We start from the raw sequence: 24,108 nt of genomic DNA, 5'->3' as shown, positions 1-24,108 counted from the left end.
TTATTTAGCCTGTCCATTTCTTCATTTAGTCCAAAAGTTTAGATCGCCAAGAAATTGCTTAAGAACAAGTGAGCAAAGTGCAGAAAAAAAACGTGGAAGAATGAGGGGGTCATCAACATTTGGGCCATATATAATAGATAGCTTTTTGTTAAGCCTAGATAATTTAATGATTAGAAATCTACCCTCTGGATCTATAACTGTGTTGAGTACTGTGAAATTAAAATTTTTATGTATTAAAATTGCTACTCCCCTTTGCCTGGAGTTATAGCAGGCAGAGAACATATTAGGAAACTCAGGTGTTTTAAGTTTATCTGTAGCTGTGAGTTTGAGTCTCTGGTAATACAAAAAAATGTCTGCCTGTAGTTTTTTTAAGGTGGTTAAATATCTTTAAGCTTCATCTATTATGACATTAATGTTGAATTACGAGATGTGATAGGTGACCTTCTTAATTACAGACTTGACTGAGTCCCACAGTGTGTTTTCAGCAGCGAGTGTTTTCACCTGCTGCTTTTTCAGAGGTTCCCCTCAGGGATATAAATTCCGGGTGTAAAATCTCCACCAAGGACGACCTCCTGTCCAAGCTGGACAATCTGGGATGTCGGCAAAGTCTTTGCTGGTCAGCGATGTTGTACCAGGGGAGTCTCCCAGGGAACTTCTTTTGGAGGACAGCGTCTCATTTTTGGCCGGGGAAGATGTGCTCTGGGCCTTCTTCATGACAATCACGTTGAAGCACCGGTCGATCTGTCCTCCAATGTGTTGTTCAATTGTTTGGTATACAATTGTATAAAGTAAAGTATACAACAATTGTTATTTTGTTATATACTTTGTTGTAATTGAAGATTCAAAAATAATTCTTCACCAAGTCTCCAGCATCTGACGTCACCTACCTACAGCATTTCCGTTCTGTCACTTACATTTCCATCACTTCCGTTACTCACCTCTCTCCTTGCATCCTATTGCTCTCTCAAATATTGCTCAGTATAAGAGACCAGATCATTTGTCATCATCTGTCAAAAATGGTGGGTTCACGTCTTAAAGAGTTGTTTTTTTAAAGACAAAAATAAAGGTCAGATTTACCTGTAACTTTAAGCTTTGCTCCAAACATCATCAATTTTAAATCAGTTTACCTTTCATCTCTTGTGCTTAGAATTAAAATGTAAATATCAGGCAGTGTTCACTGACAAGGGAATGGAGAAATGGACCACACAAGGCTCATGTTGTCATTTTTAATGAGGTCAAAGCTGGGCTTGCCTGGTGGTGGTGTGGCTACTTGGTATACAGGGCCACAGTAAAGATAAATGGATCTTGATTGTTATGCTCTGTTGCTCTACTGCCAACTTCCCTGAGTCGTATTTCTCTCTAACATTGTTGGACACCAGTAACTCTCGAGAGTGACAGGGTCTGCTGGTGTGGAACATGATATATCAAAAAGGATACCAGAGAATTATTGAAATCACTCATGCTTGTAATTAATGTCTATCCTTAATTCACCTGTAGACAATTATCAGATGAACTGCATTTTTATTATTACAGTGAATGCTGTCCAATAAACTGAGACACTGTAATACGCCTGAGATTCAATGATATATGACGTGTTTTGAAAACCTGATGGGTTCGGCCAAGCATGTAAATAACATGATCTTTAGCAGGTAAATACAACCTCAACCAAACTACAAAGCATGACATATTGCACTTTTTATGATTTATTTGACAAAAATTAAGCCAAACTACAGAAGCACTGTGTGAAAAGCTACACTGTAAAAAGATTTTAATATAAAAGTATTTTACTGTGTATTCACCAGTTTTGTACTGTTCTTCTAGAAAATTTACATAAATAGACTGTGATTTTACATTTCAAATGTAAATTAACGTAAAATCACTGTAAATGTAATAAAACATAGTTTTCTTGTTTTTTAAATGTATTTGTCTGTACATATGCATATTTAGATTGTTAAAATACATTCACAAATGTATCATAATTTCACTGTCCGTTATTTGAAAGATTGAACTGTTAAATTCTTATAAACTTTTTTTTACATCAAATAATAATAATTATTATTATTGTTATTTTGGGCAATCGTGGCTCAAGAGTTGGGAGTTCGCCTTGTAATCAGAAGGTTGCCGGTTCGAGCCCCGGCTCGGACACTCTTGGTCATTGTGTCCTTGGGCAAGACACTTCACCTACCACCTACTAGTGATGGCCAGAGGGGAATTATAAAGTGGAATTATAAAGTGGAATTGTAAAGCGCTTTGAGGGTCTCAAAAAGCGCTATATGAATGCAATCCATTATTATTTAAGTCAATCGTATATTTCTGTACATTTAAGTATTATTCATATTGCCACATTCATTGACCTTGTTTATAGTTAATTTAATTGTTTAATCACATTAAAATGTTCCAATAATGTTTAAAAGCACTTGAAAAAGGCAAAATCCTATGTAAAATTAGGGCAACAAACTGTATTGTCAATACTGAAAATAACTGTATTTTCATGAGAAAGTTATTTTCTGTTATTTTCTGGTATTATTTTGGCGCCCCAGCTGCCGGAATATTACTGGATTTTTAGGATTTTTTTTTTTTACGGTGTAAGTACATCATTTCCTCGTCCATGGAAATTAAGATATGTAAGTAGCAGCCAGCTGCTGCTGACTAAATGTACTGGGTTAACTAATAATCAGCATAGTGTAAGCTTGCATTTTAACAGTGTGACAGTGAGTCAAAGGAAGCTGTCGCAGCATCAGACGTGAAAGCCTTTTGTGAGACTTCAGACCATATTAGCGGTGCAGTACTTTCCCAAATGACCTGCAGCACACATTGAGGCAATTTAGGCCATAATGAGCCATTGAAAAAACAATGACTAAATACGTTTTTGAATGGAATTCAATTTGAGAGCCATGAAGGGAAATTAGTATTCAGCAGACACTGGTAGCACTAGCTTCATTTTGAGCAATTATAGCTGCTTGCTTGACTTTAATATATACATACCAGAGATATTATGAAGGGGAGACATTATGCACATTAAAAGATGAAGTTAGTCCCACCCCTGTCCCAGAGAGCAAATCACCATGTGAAAGCAGTGACATTTCAGCCAATCATGATCTGTTCAGTTTCATCAACGTAGCTAGTTTTGAAGCTTTCATGTCATTGAGTAGGATTTTCATTCTAGTGAGAAAAACTTTTTAAAGTTCATTATTGAGCAAAGTTAAAACTTTCTAAATCATATTTGAATAGTCATTCTCTATATTTATATTATCCTATCAACAATTGGCTTCAAAATAACCACAGAAAGTCATTACCCCGTGGGCTTCTAGAAGGTTACTTAATCTACATAATTTTGCTATTGCATTAAATCTGGAGAAAATTAAATGGGACATGCAGTGAAAGTGGATACAATTCTTCACTCAAAATGTTTTCTTTTTTTTATACAGCGCCAAATTACAGCAACAGTTGCCTCAAGACACTTTATATTGTAAGGTAGACCCTACAATAATAAAGTCATTAATTGTTAATGTTAAAGGAATAGTTGGTTCAACAGTGCTCTGACTTTTTGTCAGCTTGGCTACAGTGCGGAAGAGAAACCTAGGGTTGTTTTTATTTTATTCAATCAATGATGAAGAGTAAGATGTTCTAACTTTACGGAGGGCTTTCTTACAAAGCAGGAAACTATTTCTCAAGGCAAAATGAAGATCATCATGTGTAACAAGCAGAGTCATGTTTTGTCCTTCATTTGTTATCCGAAGCTAAATTGTGTTCTGTTATATCCCAGAATTTACTTTGTAATATAGTTCCTCTATAGTGTTTTTGGCATTTAGTCTAAAAATATCATTCAAGTTGCTGTGGCACAAGAAAAAAATCATATATTTAAAGAATACTGTTTGTCTTCTCGGGACATGTAAAGCAGCAAAGTGAAAACGAAAGTTTAAACTTGCATGCTAATGTTTTTAACACACTTTAGCTTCATGTTGCAGTCCATCAGAAAATCTTCCATTACTTATTTTCCCTCTTTTATACCTTACAAGAACAAAATACAGCTCTAGCTGTCATTAAGTCAGCCTACTTGAAAAATGACTAAAAGCACATAATCTCACTCACTGGCACTTCCATATCATTTGACTGTTTGAACACTGAACCATAGTAATGAAATCAAATGGAACCCCATCAATCCACCTGAATGTGTTTCAGCTCTATCAATCTTTGTTATGCCACCCACGCCGAACACTAACAGTGTCCAATATGCTATTAAATTAACATGACAGATATGTTTCTTTTAATCAAATTGATTTATTAAAGCCTTTCATAACATTCCACTAAAAATGATACAAGTCAGCAAGTTTAAATGGCTCACTGGTCCTCGGTGCCTTGCTGTTTCCGCCCTTTCTGTGTCAGGGTTCAAGTGAGCTCTGCCAGGTTAGCAGCTCACTATTGAGCAGTGAAGAAGCAGTTAGTGAGCAGACTCTGTCTGGCTAAAACCATGACCAAGAGAATACAGTGTATCTCTTGCTATTGGTGGAGTTATTGTATGATTGCAGTCATATTCAGTTCATTTTAAGTTCATGGCGCAATATTAGAGAATAGTGTTTAATTACAACTGGCACGCAAAAGAAAGTAAACTTAGCAATAGATACTTACAGAATGCAATAGTGTGCTATAAATATCTGTCATTTTTATAGAATTATCTAGATGATTTTAGACAGAAATTGTATTTTCAGCAGACCTTTTTACAAAAACTTGATAGTGTAAAGAACAAAATGTAAGTATTTTTTTCATACATGCAGAATATTCAATAGAAAGGAATTGAATACTTATAAGCAGAGATGGGCAGTAATCCGATTACCTTTTTCGAGTTACGAGTAAAGTAAGGGATTATTATTGCAAAAACAGTAATTAGATTACCGTTACTTTCCCGTAGGAACGCTGCGTTACTGTGTTACTAAAACCGTGATTTTTTTGCGAGAATGTCTCATGACAGTGACATAAGCAAGTGCGACGTTCTTGACAACAGCTGTGTGCAGATCAACAGTGGATCATATATCTAGTACGGGAGAGAGTATGGGCGTGCAGCGTTTAAAGCGTGGAAGTACTGACCTTACTTTGAGTTTGATTCCATAAAAAGTGACAAAAACATTAGCGTCCATTAGCATTGTGCGTGGGAAGAAAACTTCTTTTTACAGCGGAAAAAAAACCCCTAAACTTCCAAGCAAGCTCCGAGTGCGCTATGACGTAATGGGAAATTCACAGAGAAACTGCCGTATCCTTCCACTGACCGCTGCGGCACACCTGCACCAGGGTAAACCTCCGCCTGCTTTACAGGTGAAAATAGAGCAAAAGGACCGCTAGTCTTTGATTTTATTTATTTTCTGCTGTGTTTTACTTGCATCTATTTGAAAGACTGAAGAGGTGGAGAATTTTACATATCTTGGCAGCATCATCTCGAATGACGGGGTCTCTGATCGGGATGTCGACGCCAGAGTAGGGAAGGCAGTTGGTGTCCTGCGACGTCTCCAACCTATTTGGAACTCGACCTCCCTGAATGTAAGGGTCAAGATCAGACTACTGAACTCTATAGTCTTCCCTACTGCACTTTACGCTAGTGAAACCTGGCGCTCAACAAGTGCAATTATTCAACACCTGAACGTGCTTCAACAACGTGGCTTGCGGCGAATCCTGAGAATTTCCTACCGGGACCGAATAACAAATGAGGAGGTCCTACGAAGAGCAGGCACCAGCCCATTAGCCGATGTTGTTGCAGAAAGGCGCTTTCGCTTACATATTTTACGCCTACCCCCTCATCGCCCAGCTAAGATTGCCATGACATGGCGTCCACGCACTGGCAAGCGAAAGCAAGGCCGACCAAAGACCACATGGCGTCGAACATTTATGGACGATCTGAGAACTGTCGACATTGCCTGGGACGAAGCTGAAGCAGTCGCTGCTGACCGACATCGATGGAGATCACTAGCTTCCCGATGCGCCGCTCGGCGTAGGAGGAACTAAGTTCTAAGTAAGTAAGTGTAAACACACAAAAAAAAAATTTATGTGCTGGAATGTGCAGAAAATAGGTTTAAATATTAAACAAATTTCTTCCAGTCAGAGAAGGTTGCATATAATTACATTTTTGCGTGATGCATAAAGTTAAAAGATTAAAACTAATAAAACAAGTTTTAAAAAGGGACTTTTCCATTTGATTACATTTTGTATGATGGATTATGTAGAAAAAGTAGAATTGGGCTGAGAGATCTATCACTTTATCACCTATTCAGGTTGTAAATCGTGTTTTTAAAAAGTAACTAAGTAACTAAGTAATTAATTACTTTTGAAAATAAGTAATCAGTAAAGTAACGGGATTACTTTTCTGGGGAAGTAATCAGTAATTAGTTACTGATCACTTTTTTCAAGTAACTGTACCAACACTGCTTATAAGTAAAACTTTGACTATGAAACTTTCTTTCCTCCTCAGATTTGGTAGGAGCAATGTGGTTTCCATCCCAGTCATGGAACACCTTGTGTGGAACAACTTGTGTGGACCCCGGTAGCAGACCACACAGACACGTTTAGCTACAGTGTAGATGATTTATTTACAGTGACAGAGTAACAACAACACAGTTCTGCTATCGTGGGGATAACTGGTGTCTACAGGGAAGGAAAGAGAGCAGAGATTAGTGAATGCACACTCTGAGAGGAAGACGAGGATTACGTGTGGTGAGAGACTTGGAAAACTTAGTTGTCACAAGTTTGGTTATAGGCTTGGGCAGGGGGTGTGAGGAGATGGTGGCTGAGGCGAGTAGAGTGCGGGCTGGTGACAGTGCAGGCAGATAATGGTGACCAATATCCAGAAAGAAACAAACTAAGAGGAACTATCTGGTGGTAGAGGAAATGAGGCAGGCTGGAGTAAGGGAGACAGGCGAGAAAAACACTGGCTTGAGTTGGGAGGCATGAAATGTCCATCATTTGACCTTAGAACTGAAGAAGCTTCTTGGATGAGAGGTGAAATGTCTTCAGAAGTTTAGATGCTTTCCTTTCCAAGCTCCTTGGACTATATTGTTAGTCCAGCAACAGCAGGGTCAGCTCAGCATTGGTCTCTTTCCTTTATTCCACAAAGCTTTTGCCAACAACTAAAAGCTAATCTGACATGTTTCTCTTCGCTTTACTTTTGAATGCCAAACTACATTCTTCTTATACCTAGATCTAGAGTTAGTAGCAGTTTTAATTCAAAATAGTTGTATAATGTTGCATTGAAGGGCAGCGCGGTGGCATGGTGGCTAGTACTGCTGCCTCACAACAAGAAGGTCCTGAGTTCAATTCCACCATTTCTCTGTGTAGTCTGTCTGTGGCAGACTGGTGACCTGTCCAGTGTGTACCCTAAGACAGTTGGGACAGGCTCCAGCACCCCCTGTGACCCTGAAAAGCAGAAGCAGTGGTAAGGCCTTTCACTGATCTCTTTACTACTTCAGGTTACACCCCTGTTTTTAATGCCTCTGAGGTTACAAAACATAATCAAAACTGAAAACTAGAAGAAAAGAAGAACAGACTAAATGACCTGACAGCCAGCAAGGGCAACTTCAGAAGTATTTTGATATACTTGCAGAAAGTAGCTCAGCCCACTGAGGAGTGATGATTTTCTGTGGTTGCTGTGTAGTGTTCCGCATATAATCACAGTCTCAGTCACTCACTGGTGTCTGAGGGTTTGGAAGAAAGACCTGCCATCATTTTCAGTCCAAAGCAGCTTCATGAGATCTCTCCCTTCCCTCTCACCCTATTGATCCACCAGACTGAGAGCTAGAGGCAAACTACCATCATATATCAATGCTCTGCCTCAGACCAGCTGATGAAAAACATTGGCAGCCCATCTCACCTTTACCCCTCTAATCATTCAGAGGTTCTTTCCCAGTGCTACCTCAGAATTTGAGTCATCCCAGCAGTCAAGGACATCAACTTATCCATCCTGTCGCTGCAGCCAGAGGAATGGCACAGAGTGCCCACAAAATCAACCCACATTAGTGCCCATCTGTCTTCATTGGGCTCCCAGCAGAGATCCTCAGCATGCAGAGATAAGACGAAGATTTTAGCAATCCATCTTGATCTGTTGAGTGTGATGACTTTCAGCATCCAGATGGTACCAAGGACAGAGCCTCCTCTCTGGCCTTCACGCCTCATAGCGGCAGTGTGACGCATGACAATTGCTTCATTCTGATCAACCTTGATGTCCAGTCTCTGGACTCCAACTTGCCCTTGAGAATTTACAGCCCTTCATTTTGTCTCAGTGACTTGTGACAAGCTTGCTTTAGCATGGTTTAAATGTTTTTGTAATCATTGCCCTTAAATATCAGTTGCATTATCATTAAATTTCAGCTGAATGGAGAACAACAGAACAAAAAATTACACCCTTGTGGCTCCATTTAAGACGAAACTATGTTTTTGCATTATTCCTTGTACGAATGAGAGAAACGCTGATGCTTCCAAATTTTAGTTAAACATGAACAAAGCATGAAAACTCAGCAAACAATGAGGTACAGGCTAGTATTCGAAAGGGGAAAAAGTACTAAAAGGCTGAAGAAGCATATGTCAATGTCAAACTCAGTGACTAATGGGAGACCATCAGGGGTAAGAGGCCTCCAGCATCTCTCCCTTATCACTCTGCCAGGCGTGTTACACATTCAGCAGGCCAAATAATTCACATGCCTCACACTCTGTCTTCAGCTAACTTTGCTAGTCCCTAGCATTCCTAGGCTAGACATTCATTTTTAGGATAGAATGAATGTCTGATAGATCTGAGTTTGTGGTTTGATATACTTTTTTTTTATCATGGTCTCATACACCTGTAAATATAAAACAACTCAGAAGTAAAGGAGAGGCAAGACAAACAAATAAATAAACAAGCATTTATTAATATAAGTTTAACATCTGTTAAACCTCAGAGAAGAGACAAAATAATAGCAGAGGTCAATTAATGCAAAGATACAAAATTTCACTCAGTGGGTACCTACTATTAAAGAAATCATATTTTAATAAAAAATAATACAACGTTTAAAAATGACTGGATAACTTGGGAGCTAGAAGTTTCATTATTATTGTGCATAGTCTGGTTAGAAATAATTCCTTAGCCAAGGAGGTTACGGTTTTTACCATTTGTGTCTGTGTGTGCGTGTGTGTCATTCTTTCTGTCTATAAACACAACAATGTGATTTTTTTTTTCTTTTTTTCAACTTTATTTATGATCAAAACAGGATAGCGACTTAAAAAAAGACATATTCAGGACAAGGGCATGACTTATAAACACAGACAGGAAAGCAGTAATTTAAACAAGGGGCATATAGGAGTGAGTGTAGTGTGTTTAAGAAGGCCTTACAACAGACTATGATTCTTATAGTTGTGGTGTGTATTGCTAACATATTAAAAGTACTGCAGAAAGTTTTAAAATATAATGTCACATTTGACCTCTGACCTCAAGGTGTCCATCAAAGTTGTTCTTGTAGCTGTGGCTTGGTTGGTAGAGAGAGCCATCTATTAATCAGAAGGTTGGTGATTTGCTTACTGGGTGTTCAGGTCTGCACGTGTCCTTGGGTAAGATACCAAACCCTGGGTTTCTCCCAGTGCATCAGTTGGCAAATGTGTGGATAAATTTGAGGCAACATACTTAGTGCGCCCCAGGGTGGCTGTGGCTACAATGTAGCTTGCCATCACCAGCGTGTGAATGTGTGTGTGAATGGGTGGATGACTGGATATGTAAAGCGCTTTGGGGTTCTTAGGGACTAGTAAAAGCGCTATATAAATACAGGCCATTTACCATTTACCATTTAGGTATAGGAATGTGTGTGTGGGTAGAAAAGTAAGGCTTGTGGTAAAATGTTTTGAGTGCTCAGAGTAGAAAACTACTATAAGTACCAGCCAGTTAACAAAAATTACAATTCCTGCTGTTCTAGACCAATTTTTAATATGCCCATTTTAAGGACAATATACAGCATAAGGTAATGATAATACAGTATGGGGTAGGATTCACCTTATGTTACTGCCAAAAAACATTTGTGACCTATTCAGAATGCAGTGGAATAGATGAACCTGTAGCTTTTGGGACCTTCTGGCTCTGAATCCTCTGTGGACTTTTAACGAATCCAGCCTTTACAGCAAAAATTGAATTTGTCAAAAGTCACTACCAATTGAAGGATCTATTACCATATGCTTTTTCTGTTACTAACTCAAGAGCCAAACTTTCTACATAGACTGGTTGGAACCAGCTACATCTCTGATTGGCATCTCCAAACTTTTTTTCTTCAACCAGTAGAGATAGATTGCACCAACATCAGCTCTATTTGACAAAAGATTGCTAAAAGCATAGTTTTGCACGGTTTTGGTCTGGGGCTGGTTTTCCTGGTTTGCCTTGGCCATTTGTACTAATGTAAAGAAATTGTTTTCTGATAACCCTGGTCATCCATCCTTTGGTAAAGTACTGAAAGGTCCAAATCAGTTTTGGACCTCCCTTATTCTTCTGTTGTGCTGAAGAGTTGTATATTATTGGTTTCCTCACATAGTTGTGATGTCATGGTATTGTTTGGCCATTACTAAAATCAGGTGGTTGTGATTCAGAAAATGAAGATTCTCTGTTTGCAGTGAATGCACAGACTCAGTGGTGCAAAATAAAAGATGCAATACTGAATTAAATGGTTTGCTCTTATCTTTACTTTTAAATTGATTTTTCTACTTGCTAACTGCACAAGTGATGTGTGCAATATTGAAATAATGGCTGATAGATAGAGAGGATTTCATTTTCAAGTTCTTTTCATCCCACAGAGAGGGTCACATTTCTGGCACAAAGGGGCTGTGCCAAATGATACTCTATTCCTATTAGAGGAAAAGACAGAGAGGTAATTTCATACTTGTTTGTACCCCACATTTCCCAGCTCTTCTCACATCACAGCAAATTGATTTCACTTCTCATATTGCAGCAATCCTCCAGTTTCCTCCACTTCATGCTGAAATTAATCATGTTAATGTCCACTCTAAATGAAAAGAAAATTAATTTTCACTGCTGTACTGCTCTAACTAATAACGAGGTACAAGTAAGGCGAAAATGTGAAATCATTACTCAGGGAACATTATCTTTATTATTTGTGCCCACTTATGAGCAGAAATGAAGGGGCAGTAGTGGAAGAAGTTGAGGCGGATACCTTGAAGTGTGTCTAACTTTCAACAAGATCCTGAAGAAGGCATTAAAAAGGCAATTGAACATTGATTGCTTGCTAATAGCAGAAAGAGGAGGGGAAGGAAGAAATCACTGCAACAAATTTCTTTCTAAAAAAAAAAACAAAAAACCTAACCATCCATTCACGAATGTTATTAATATCACTGAGCTAAAATCTCTTTTCAAAGATACGGCACATGGAAAATGAGATCTTGACAACCTAAATTCACCAAAGCTATATGTTACTAATGTGCATTTGACATCCATAAATCATAATGACACTTTCATGATCTCCTCATATGTGATCTCAAGCAAATATCCCTTCACATGCTGAGCTTCTTCCTTTCACTGTGAACTCATAATGAGCCCAAAGTCCATTTTTCCCCTGTAGGTGATTGCTTCATTATCATTTCTGTCATTTAAGTGCTACAGAGTTTCTCTTGCTTCCATTTAGTCCACATCTGGCAGCACAAATGAACCAACTGCTAGTTGACAAGAGACACCCGGAATGGCTAACCAAAGGCCGGACGGATCCCAGAGATCCCCCAGAAGGGACTGGTCTCATCCAACTACCGCACAATAACCTGCCTCAGTACTACATTCCTGTCAGGCATCATAGCGGCTAAGGTGAACAGGCATATGGCTTAATACATGAGTGGGGCACAGAAAGGAATTTGCAAGAATACCAGAGGCGCAAAACACCAGCTGCTGGTAGACCGAGCAATTAGCCGAGACTGCAAGACTAGGCTGATCAGCTTGTCCACTGCCTGGACTACGAGAAGGCTTATGACTCAGTGCCCCACACCTGGATCCTGGAATGCCTAGAACTATACAAGAGCAACAGGAGACTAAGAGCCTTCATCAGGAATTCAATGGGGATGTGGCCGACAACACTAGAGGCCAAATTCAAGCCATTAACCCAAGTCACCATTGAGAGGGTGATCTACCAAGGAGATGTTCTGTCCCCACTGCTGTTCTGCATAGGCCTGAACGCCCTCAGTGAGTTCATTAACAAGACGGGGTAATGACTATAGAATGGAGCAGCTGTCAGCCACCTCTTGTACATGGACGACATCAAGCTGTATGCCAAGAGTGAATGAGACATTGATTCAGCAGATCCCAGGAAGAACATTGGAGATCTCTGTCCAGAAGAGTGCAGTCCTGGGAACAGCTAAGAACCCTCAAGGTCCAAGGCCTCTGGTAGAGGACCCGAGCTTGAAACACACTTAGAAGAATTACTCTGTATATTATATAGACTAAGCTTTGACTCAGCCATTATATAACCCCAAACATAAACTTCAGTCAGTTTCCTTGAATTCCATATTTGAAAAGTTCAATTTCATTGATAAAATATGATCTCAATAGTTAAATTCTCCCTATAGCTTAGTGCTGTGGATCATAGTTCTAATATGTCCCACCTCCCAAGTCAATTTACTCAAATAAGCTTCTCTGGATGGGATTATCTGTGTGTGGTACGTAACATACAAGAAATTTGAGCCTCAGTTTTGCTGAGTAAAATTCTCAACTAATTTTAGTCTGTAACTTAGCACTGATATGCGATGAACATAAAAGTTTGGGGTTCTTTTTGCAGAATACTATTTGCATGGGTGTGCAATACTAAATAAAATGTAGTTTAGATAGTTTAGTGTAGATACATAGGTCGTAAAAAAGGCAGCTGTTGTATTCTGATGTATGTATTACACAATTGTAATTTATATGCAATTTATCTGAGTATATCACTATAAGAGGCACTAGTTTAAAGAGAATCAAATGTTTGCTTTTCTAAATATTTCAAAATGATAATACTTTCCATGAGGCGTCTACATTTGTAGTGGTTATGATCACTATTATCTAAACACAACGTAAAAAAAATGCACGGCTACTGAAGAATGAAGGTATTAAATGGATTTTTACTTATATAATTTTTTTCTACTCTTACAGTCAAACAACTTTTACACAATTTACTAGATTCAGCCATTCACACATATATTAATTCAGCACCTTTGAATGTGTTTTACCCATCAAGCACACACTCACATGCCATCGTGCCCACACATGAGGATTCATCAGGGGTAATTTGGGGGTCAGTATCCTGCCCAACAGAACTTGCAGATGCAGAATGGAAGAGCGTGGATCAAAGACATTTTGATCTAACAGAGATAAAGGAAAAAGAGTCAGGCAGAGATCAAAAGCCCACCACAGTCTGTTCAGACGTACACTTAGCTTCTTATTTTATGTTCATGGTATAGCAAGTACAGTAGAACCTACTAATTATTCAGTCACAGTCAGAAATGCAATAGTGGACAGTGTATTGTATTTTTCAAAGTTCCGATACGTTTTAAGACTATAACCACATTAAATTACCAAATATATAAAGGTTATGTGAAGGAAATTCCTCATCAAAGATGCAGATATGTATTTCTTCCAGTGCAGATCGTCTGTGGACTTGGACAATGTGTTTAGATTTTCAAACACGTTCTCATGCCAAGGTATCAAGTAGCCAGCTGTCATTTTGTCACAATGGCCATAAGGAGTGAGTCCCACAAGGTGTCCTTTGCCACTGTTGCACTGGTCACAGTAAATTCTGAAATCTGTGCTCTTTTAGGTTAAGTTTGTATTCAAAGGTTGGAGGGTGTCGTTTTTGAGTAAGAACGACACCCTCCAAGTAAGTAAGAAAACACACAAACACACACAGACACACACTCACATACGTACATAAGCCAACCCTACATGTTTGTGTTTTGTTTGTGTTTTGTTTCGTTTGTTCTTATCATTAACTTCTGATTTTCTTCCTGCTGTCTTAGCTTTTAGGCTGAATGCCTATAAGTCCATCAAAGTGACTAAACAATCTGCATAGCTATTCAGTGCAGCTAATCAGATGATCTTAAATCTCCTTTTTTCAGGAGCAAACCTTCTGAGGGACTTTACTTAATAGAATTTTTTTCATATTTTATCCATAAACTCTAACATCAACCAAACCACTTAACAGTAGGGTTAGAATTAAGTTAGATTATAGCCACATGTTTAACAAGCATAGTTTCAGAAAGATGTTTCCTTCCAAATCATGTCTCTTACAGCAGTTTGACCATAGAATTCTTCTATTATAAGATTTTGATTTGCGCATGCCAGAGATTCTATTCTATTCTATTTAGGTGAGATGCTAAGCTAGCACTTACCCTACCCCTTAACTGGTTACAAGTGACTTAGTGGATGTTAGGTTAGGTTAAAGGCATCATGTATAGTAATTAGATAGCAACAATCAAATTCAGTTTTCCTCTAGTTCAATATAAAGCTTTGAACCCACAGACTGACTAAAAGTTCCCTGCAGCCATGCAAGATTTTTCCTCACCACACTTTCCTTCTTCATCCTGTGACCTGATTTGATTCAAAAACTGTGCTCTTGGATTTCTTTACTGTTTTCTCCTGATGCTGATGGATTTGCTGCACAGCCATCTTTCCCTCCCCGATAGAGCTGCTCGACTCCATTAAGTTTCTTTCTGCTCATCTCAGAGCTCTGCTGGTTTTGTTGCACTCGCAATAAAATTAATTTTTCGTGTAGTAATTCAGACTATTAAGTAGCTTCATTTTAAAAAGACACAAAGTATTTTGCTCCTTCCTGATTTCTTGGCTTTTTACATATTTATCACACTTAAATGTTTCAGATAATCAGACTAATTTTAATACAATAACCCAAGTAAAATATAGTTTTTAAATTATGGTTTTATTTATAAAGGGAAAAAGTAGATGCCTCCATATACTTCATAATTGTTGAGCCCCACTTGGCAGCAAGAACTGCAATCAAGCGTTTGCAATAACTGGCAGTGAATCGTGGTGGAGGAATTTTGGACAACTCTGGTTTTTCAGAACTGTTTTAATCAACACAGTGGAGCATTTTTGAATGGTCTCTTTAAGGTCATCAAAATCTCAATCTGGAATTTCACAAGAAGGCTAAAACCTTCATTTTGTTTTCTGAGCCATTCAGAGGTGACCTGCTGGTGTGTCTTGGATCATTGTCCTGCTGCTTCGGGCTTTTCTGATGGAGAGCATTGCCAGATGTAATGAAATGCAGTCTTTCCACTTTTGTCAGAGAATATTTTCCAAAAGTCTGGGGGATTGACAAGATGCTTTTTGGTAAACATGAGACTTAATGTTCTTTTTGATTAGCATTAGTGTTTTTTTAAGTGAATTCTTGGATTGCATGGAGTAATCAACAAAATGTTCATACATATTTGAACATATTAGACTGGGAAAAGGCTACTTCACAGCATCTTAATAAAGAAGTCAAGAGCCAAGCCAGGAAATTTAGATTAGGAATCTCATAGGAATCCCCTACTGCTCAGGAAGTCATTTGTGACAGTTAAAGAGGACGTTCTGGACCCCAGCTGGATTGATAGGCCTTTCAAAATCATCAGTATCTGATGGATGCAACAAATAAATACCTTCTCATATGCATTATAATCATTTATTTATTGTATTTATGTATTTCAAAGCATCCAAGAACACCTTAAAATATTTTAAACCATATAACTGATAATTAAACAGATTTAAACTTACAATGAATATGGCATGAGCTAATTACGGCTGAGTTATCATAGCTAAAGCCAAAGCTTTACTTAGAACAAAGAGCCAGTACCAAAGTAACTACCAGTTATAAAAATTAAGAGATATACAAATTCACTTGAGAACCGTTGACAAAGTTTAGCCTTAAGTAGAGCACTGATTTTTTACCACAAGTTAGAGATGGCACGATACCACTTTTTTATGTCCGATACCGATACCGATATCATAAATTTGGATATCTGCCGATACCGATATGAATCCGATATAGTGTTTTTTAATCAACAAAACTGTTTTTTAAATATCTTGCTGCATTTTGTATAAGTTCATACTCAAGTTTAAAACAACAACTACACTAAAGCTATTCTGTTATACCTGTATGCAAAAAAAAATATTTCATAGTTCAGCAATACTGATCAATCTAATAAACTTAAACCTACACCATCCTCCCTATTCTGGTATTTTAAAGAGTACTTAGCATAAATATTAAGCAACCTAACTAATAGGGTTCCAACTCCCAGCAACAACAAAAATAAATAAATAAAAAATAGGGAACCACCCCTCACGCTCCACCTCATGATGCTTAATCGACGTAATCAACCTTAATTTGATGCAGTGTGGAAAAAAAAATGCACAGAAATCAATTATTTTTCAAGAAATATTAAATAGATTCAACATCTTTCTTCAACAAAATTGCAGACTGCACAGATGGTACCTTCCCAAAGGAAAAAGTACTATAGCTTACTAGGGTATATATATTAGACTTAACAGTTACTATATACAGTAATTGACTTCTATTCATTTTACATCAAATTAAAACTTTGGGTGTCAGATAATTATTTATTAAAAGCTAGAGAATAAGAAAGAAAAGTATGTCTTTGTGCCCTCTTTTCTCTGTTAATGCCCTATCGGCCCCCCTGGCTAAACTTTGCTAGATCCGCCCCTGCACAGTTACCAGCGTCAGCTACATAGAAAAAGATCCTCGAGTAGAAAGTAATATTAAATAAATTCTAACAACAGCTTATCAAGCTTAAACGTGCTGCTGTTGTTCAGCCGCTGGTTTCCTCTTTCTGGTGCAAAGTGGGCCAAAAGCAAACTAGAGACACGGACTCGCAACAGAAAAGCCGATCAGCTGATCGTTAAGCAGTTTCATGATTGAAGTAGCAGCAAGAGAGAGAGAGAGGCAGTCGCTCCATATATTAGTTGTTAAGCTTAACGCAGGAATGTTTTACAAACATTCAGAGATGGACTTACACACTTGCTTTACTTCTCTCGGGGATAACTTTGTCGGAGATGAAATGCCGGGTTGCTAGCGAAGCTCCAAATGCTATCCAGACCACCACAGGTCCTGCATGCCACAGCCGCTCTATCACGTGATGCCTACTGCTCCGACGTGCTAACGTTCTGAGGTGAGTTACAGCGTGTTGCAAGTTTTGTGAGGTGCTTTCGTGATATTTAATGGATCGGATTACATTTTTTATTTTTCTCCGATATCCGATCCAGTAATTTAGGTCAGTATCGGACCGATACCGATACATAATATCGGATCGGTCCATCTCTACCACAAATACTTCCACTTCTGTTTAGAACTAACTACCCTGATCAGCTGGATATACTGCTCCTGGTCCTCGCCTTTGTACACAAAACATTCCTGTCTCCCAGCTATGTTATTCCGTTTTTTCCATTCAGCAGCAAACGTGTAATTTGCTGGTGGTTCAGCACATCGTTACTGAATGACTCAGTAATTCATTTTATCATTCATTTATATCATTTAGGTCACTATTGTGTAGCCTACCAAGCAGGCCTGATGCCTGGTGCCCTTATACACCATCAATTCAAAATGGAATAAGACCACTGGAATAAAAGAAATGGTTAGTTACCTGTGTAGATTGTACTGGTTACACACTGTAAATCTAGGTGACATGGTAATACTGGCACAACCACCTGCAAGATACAATTACAATTTGGAGTGTAAATGCCATAAAAAGTGGGGCCCAAGCAATTTAAGCTCAAGTCCCTTATTTTTTCTTTGTAAACAATTAAGATTCACCAGCTGTAACAACCTAACTATTTGTGTGTTGTTATGGAAAGTCGTTGGGCTGTTAAGTATTTTTAGAACAACTAAAGAAAATCTAACTATTCTTTACAAATCCAATAAAAACTAACTGTAAAGACAGTGAAAATACAACATTTCTGCATTTGACAATTGTGGCTAAGAGAGAGCTGAGCATGATTTACCGGTCCATCTATGTTCATACCCTCTCCTATAGTCATAGGCTCTGAGTAGTGTCCATAAGAATGAGATTGCGGATATAAGCAGCAGAAATGAGCTTTCCCCGAAAAGGTGGCTGACCTCTCCCCTAGACTGAGGAATTCAGTCATCTGAGAGACGCTAAGAGTAGAGCTGTTAGTCCTCCACACTGATAGAAGCCAATTGAGGTAGTTCAGACACCGAACAACGATGCCTCCTGGGTAAGGTGTTTTTGGCATGTCCCACCAGGGGGAGACTCAGGACATGCTGGAGAGATTGCATCTCACAGCTGGCCCGGGAATACCTCAGTGTTCCCCTGGATAAGCTTGAAGAGGTGGCTGTGGAAGGTTTAGGTGTCCTTGTGTTTAATTTGTTGCCGTTTTTTAATTTGTTGCGCTTTGCACTTCCCAGCCACCGTAGTAAACTATCCACCAAGTAATTTTCTGTTGATTTACTGTCTAAAAGACATCTAAATCAACTTTTGCTTATTGGGCTGGGTTGTGTACGGTGGCTGGGAAGTGCAAAGCGCAACAAATTAAAAAACGGCAACAAATTAAAAATCCGCAACAAATTAAAAAACGGCAACAAATTAAAAATCCACAACAAATTAAAAAACGGCAACAAATTAAAAATCCACAACAAATTAAAAATCCACAACAAATTAAAAAATGCAACAAATTAAAAATCCACAACAAATTAAAAAACCACAACAAATTAAAAATCCACAACAAATTAAAAATCTACAACAAATTAAAAATCCACAACAAATTAAAAAACCACAACAAATTAAAAATCCACAACAAATTAAAAAACCGCAACAAATTAAAAATCCACAACAAATTTAAAAAAACGCAACAAATTAAAAAACCGCAACAAATTAAAAATCCTTGACGGAAAGGGATTGTCTGAAATACCGGAAGTCGAGAGTGATGTCACGAGAGGGGGCGTGACCAGGATTTTTGGTTGAGGCGCCATGTTTCTGGGCCGAACAAAGCGCTAGCGAAAGAGGAGCGAAAGTACACGGATAACACCAGCTATGGTTCGTACTTGCTGTGCGGTCGGTTGTAAAGTTAGATCGCACGACCGGCAAGGGAATAAGGTTGAAAATGGTTTATCTTTTCATTCTTTCCCCACCTGGAAGCAACATGAGGCAGCTCATGTATCGGATGTTACCAAAAGAAGGCGTCTAGTCTGGATAGCAGCTGTGAGACCAGCTGATATCCAGTTCTCTTCCATCTCCAAATATCTGTTGGTGTGCTCCAGACATTTTCATTCCGGTAAGTTATAGATCTGTTCATATCACTCTTTATCGGTCTTTTAAGTCTGACATCACTAGCCGTGTCTTGGCTCAAACTCCCAAGAGCACCTGCAGGTCCATAAATCACACGATCACTGTGGCATCACTGAGTGTTGAAAAACTATCTAAAGTCTTTCATCTGTAATAAAATGATCAGCGTTCTGCTCTACCATGTGTAACAATTGAGTTTATCATCCAGGCATCCATGAAAACGAAATTAGCAGGAAGTTAGCTCGCTAGATTCCATCTAAATACAATATAGCATGTCCTAACTGAGGGATTTTGGAAACAAAGTCAAACGTACAGCTCTGCTATCACTTCCAACATAAATGAAGACAGAAAACTAAACAGCAGTGACGTTTGTAGGGTACTGAAGTTTGGCTAGCTGGTGTAAAACGATGTGCTACGTGACCGTTAGCGACACAGCTATGTTAGCATAATATAAACACTAACTTTTTCCACTTGATAAAAGTTATCGTGAGGATTCTCGGTGGTCAGGAACAAATGTAATCGCATGGCAGGATGCTGTAAACGGACCAAACTTCAGCCAGGAGAACAACTGAGATAATCCATCCACAAGGATGAATAGGATTAGTCATTCATATACTGCTGCATGGGCTGGGCTGTAGCTACATCGTAAGGTTTTAAAAACTGAGCTTTCAAATGATTAGTGGTGATAGAAGCAGTGGGAGGCCAACAGTGGTCACTTACTGTTTTTAGGAGTTTTTTGAGATTAAATAGAAGACAATACAAAACATTAAACATGTTAACAACACAAAACCCATATTAAACGCAGACTACTTCAGACCTGGAAGCAGGATTTGTCACGCCATCACTTAAAGACCAGATAGCCTATTAGTTTTCTTTTCAATGCACTCTGAGGTCATAGCAAATTAGAAAAAAAAAAAACATCCTAATGAGTGATTTTGCAGAACTACGTGCTATTTATAGACTTGCTAATTATTTGGCATTATTGCAGCAGACCAGCCAATGAAATGGATGAAACATCGTGACTGGGTTCCAGCGCTACACAAGGGACCTGCTTCAAACATACCACCATGCCAATCAGATTACTTCTTCCATGTGAGGGTGAAGAGGTGACCCTTCTGGATAAGATGGTGAAGGTTTGCTGCCGTTTTGATGAACAGTGTGGTAGTAAAACCAGGGGAAAATGAAACTTGCTCCTGTTAAATATTCTTAAGTCTTGTGCTGTATAAATAGCGGTAATTTTTCAGAAGATAAATTGAAGTAATTGATAGTAAATTAAGTAGTGTTAGTAGTGGGTGATATCGTGTAAATGCTGTCATGATTTTGTGTAAACATTTTGTCTTTTATAAACTATAAATGACATGGATTCTACATTGTAACTGATGTGATGTTCTATAATAAAAAAGAGGCAAAAATTAGTTTGTTTCTTTATTGAACTTTTGAACAGTGGTACTCAGTCAGTACATATTCAGTAAATGCAAATTATTTACATGGCAGTGCACTTCAGGCATAAATCTAGACCCTTATATAAAACATTATGGGTCATTCCCACAACCCACAGCTTTACTGTGCTCCAGCAAAGTATCCAATAGCAGTGACAACTCCTCCACAGTAGCAGGTGGGATTTTTCTTTTTTGAGGACGACTCCTTTTACCTGTCAATACGGATGGTCTGTTTATGTTTTGATCCAGAGCCGTTTTTGGGCAGCTGAAGAGGAGAAGTGTATCTTATGGCCAACCTCTGGCTGTATCTTGGTCATATTACCCAGCAAAACCCAGTATGCAGGTTCATCTGTAACAGCCCTTGTGCCACAGATCCGCATTGTTGCTTCTACTTTAAAAAGAAGAACAGCGACATGGCTGCAGGTCTCCACGACTCCGGCCATACAGGTGCAGTGGGCGGCTTCAACCTTCCCTGTGATGCTCACAATGACCCATGGCTGCAATGCTGGTTCATTCAGTCTTTGAGAGTGCAGTACCTGAAACATACAAGTTACTAGTTAATTTAAAGACAAAGACTCTAATGAGCTAAGGCCAACATAAATGTGTTTTATCTACTTTCAAACCCATTTATCATAAATGTAACAAAGTGTTTAGAAAGTTAGCACATACATGTAATTTTCCATTTTTTTATGTATCCATCTATAGAACGCTGCATGTTATATTCCAAATCTGCCTGTTCTCTTTCAGAAACCTGACTTCAGAAAATGAAACTAAAGTATGTAATCACTTTATGGAGAAAGCATAAAGTTTGACTTTAGGTGACAATTATGGACACGTAATATGATAAGGAGATTCTGCAGGTCATTAATCAATGTATTATAGTAAAAAATGTATTTTTGTGACAAAGGACACAAACACGGAAGCAAGATATGTAATTAGGATTATTTCTAATAAATATGAATAAATAATTGCAATTTCTTTAACCACTGAGAATAACTAAATCCTTCAGGACAATGTCACATCAATGCACTGAACTCACTATGGCTACGTTCACACTGCAAATCTTAATGCTCAATTCCGATTTTTTTGTCTGCTTGTTCACACTACAAATAAAATATGACAGCAAACGCGCTCCTTTGTGAACCCTCAAAGTGGCCCACATATGCAAAAGCAGATGTCACACACAACACGCTCTGTTTAGACCCAGACCAAACAGTATTGTTTGACTGATGGCCCTTAAATATAAAGACTTGTTTCAGACTTTGCTTTAAGTTATTTTGTTATTTACATATGGCCTAATAATTATCCTTATTGCCATTTTAGAGAGGAGCGGTGCTTCAAAGGATATGCAGATTTCTGTCAGAATCTGCAGATTATACAGTATAAATAAAATGTTCATGTTGTCTTCCCAACAGTTTCACTAACATCTACACGGGATGGACACGAAGCGCCGTTGTTCCTGACCACCGAGAATCCTCACGATAACTTTTATCAAGTGGAAAAAGTTAGTGTTTATATTATGCTAACATAGCTGTGTTGCTAACGGTCACGTAGCACATCGTTTTACACCAGCTAGCCAAACTTCAGTACCCTACAAACGTCACTGCTGTTTAGTTTTCTGTCTTCATTTATGTTGGAAGTGATAGCAGAGCTGTACGTTTGACTTTGTTTCCAAAATCCCTCAGTTAGGACATGCTATATTGTATTTAGATGGAATCTAGCGAGCTAACTTCCTGCTAATTTCGTTTTCATGGATGCCTGGATGATAAACTCAATTGTTACACATGGTAGAGCAGAACGCTGATCATTTTATTACAGATGAAAGACTTTAGATAGTTTTTCAACACTCAGTGATGCCACAGTGATCGTGTGATTTATGGACCTGCAGGTGCTCTTGGGAGTTTGAGCCAAGACACGGCTAGTGATGTCAGACTTAAAAGACCGATAAAGAGTGATATGAACAGATCTATAACTTACCGGAATGAAAATGTCTGGAGCACACCAACAGATATTTGGAGATGGAAGAGAACTGGATATCAGCTGGTCTCACAGCTGCTATCCAGACTAGACGCCTTTTGGTAACATCCGATACATGAGCTGCCTCATGTTGCTTCCAGGTGGGGAAAGAATGAAAAGATAAACCATTTTCAACCTTATTCCCTTGCCGGTCGTGCGATCTAACTTTACAACCGACCGCACAGCAAGTACGAACCATAGCTGGTGTTATCCGTGTACTTTCGCTCCTCTTTCGCTAGCGCTTTGTCCGGCCCAGAAACATGGCGCCTCAACCAAAACTCCTGGCCACGCCCCCTCTCGTGACATCACTCTCGACTTCCGGTATTTCAGACAATCCCTTTCCGTCAAGGATTTTTAATTTGTTGCGGTTTTTTTAATTTGTTGTGGATTTTTAATTTGTTGCGGTTTTTTAATTTGTTGTGGTTTTTCAATTTGTTGCGGATTTTTAATTTGTTGTGGTTTTTTAATTTGTTGTGGATTTTTAATTTGTTGTGGATTTTTAATTTGTTGCGGTTTTTTAATTTGTTGCGGTTTTTTAATTTGTTGTGGATTTTTAATTTGTTGCGTTTTTTTAATTTGTTGTGGATTTTTAATTTGTTGCGGTTTTTTAATTTGTTGCGGTTTTTTAATTTGTTGTGGATTTTTAATTTGTTGCGGTTTTTTAATTTGTTGTAGATTTTTAATTTGTTGCGTTTTTTTAATTTGTTGCGGTTTTTTAATTTGTTGCAGATTTTTAATTTGTTGCGGTTTTTTAATTTGTTGCGGATTTTTAATTTGTTGCCGTTTTTTAATTTGTTGCGCTTTGCACTTCCCAGCCACCGTAGTTTACCTTAAAGAGTATAAAAAAGATAGAACTGGAAACCAACTTTCATCTTCTGGCTAAATAAGTCTGTTCAATATGAAATCGTTTTAACAACCAGTGAAGCCTATTTTAAACCCAAGACTCCAGTTGCAAAGTGTATGGATAATGGAATTTTTTGCACAGATAGGTTACTAGCTTTCCTAATACCAAAACACCTAGTGGTAAATCACACCTAAAAATTAGTTTCATAAAGAAAAGAAGATCCTCTTTGAAAACAGATTGATTCACAGTCCCTGTCACCGGTATTTCCTCTCAGCATCTCTGTTTGGACAAATTCTTGGGGCAATTAACAGCCAGGTCCTGGGTAGCGTGAGAGGAATGACTAGCAGAGGATAATGATGGATTTCTTCATCCTATCAGCAAACAGGCCATGGCCCATGTCTGCTCAGCCCTCCCCACCACGCCACCATCTCTGACATCCACCTGTACATCAGCCAGGGTTCATGAAGCATGACCAGAACAGGAGCCAGAGGGGATAGAGGAGGAACATCAGGATGAACAAACTCTACTTCTGCATGC

At 38.5% G+C, this 24,108-nt stretch overlaps 1 long non-coding RNA gene across 1 annotated transcript; it reads left to right on the top strand.

Annotated features, from left to right (window-relative positions):
* Window positions 1–18,917: 18,917 nt before the first annotated feature.
* Window positions 18,918–20,687, top strand: LOC309689431. Its single transcript, XR_014271368.1, has 2 exons — window positions 18,918–19,261; window positions 20,261–20,687. It is a non-coding gene; the product is annotated as an uncharacterized lncRNA (long non-coding RNA).
* Window positions 20,688–24,108: the final 3,421 nt, after the last annotated feature.

The sequence above is a fragment of the Aulonocara stuartgranti genome, assembly GCF_965226115.1.
Source record: "Aulonocara stuartgranti genome assembly, chromosome: 15".
In the NCBI taxonomy this organism is placed as follows: Eukaryota; Metazoa; Chordata; class Actinopteri; order Cichliformes; family Cichlidae; genus Aulonocara; species Aulonocara stuartgranti.
The sequence above is the reverse complement of the archived record's forward strand: the minus strand, read 5'-3'. Positions and strand labels throughout refer to the sequence as shown.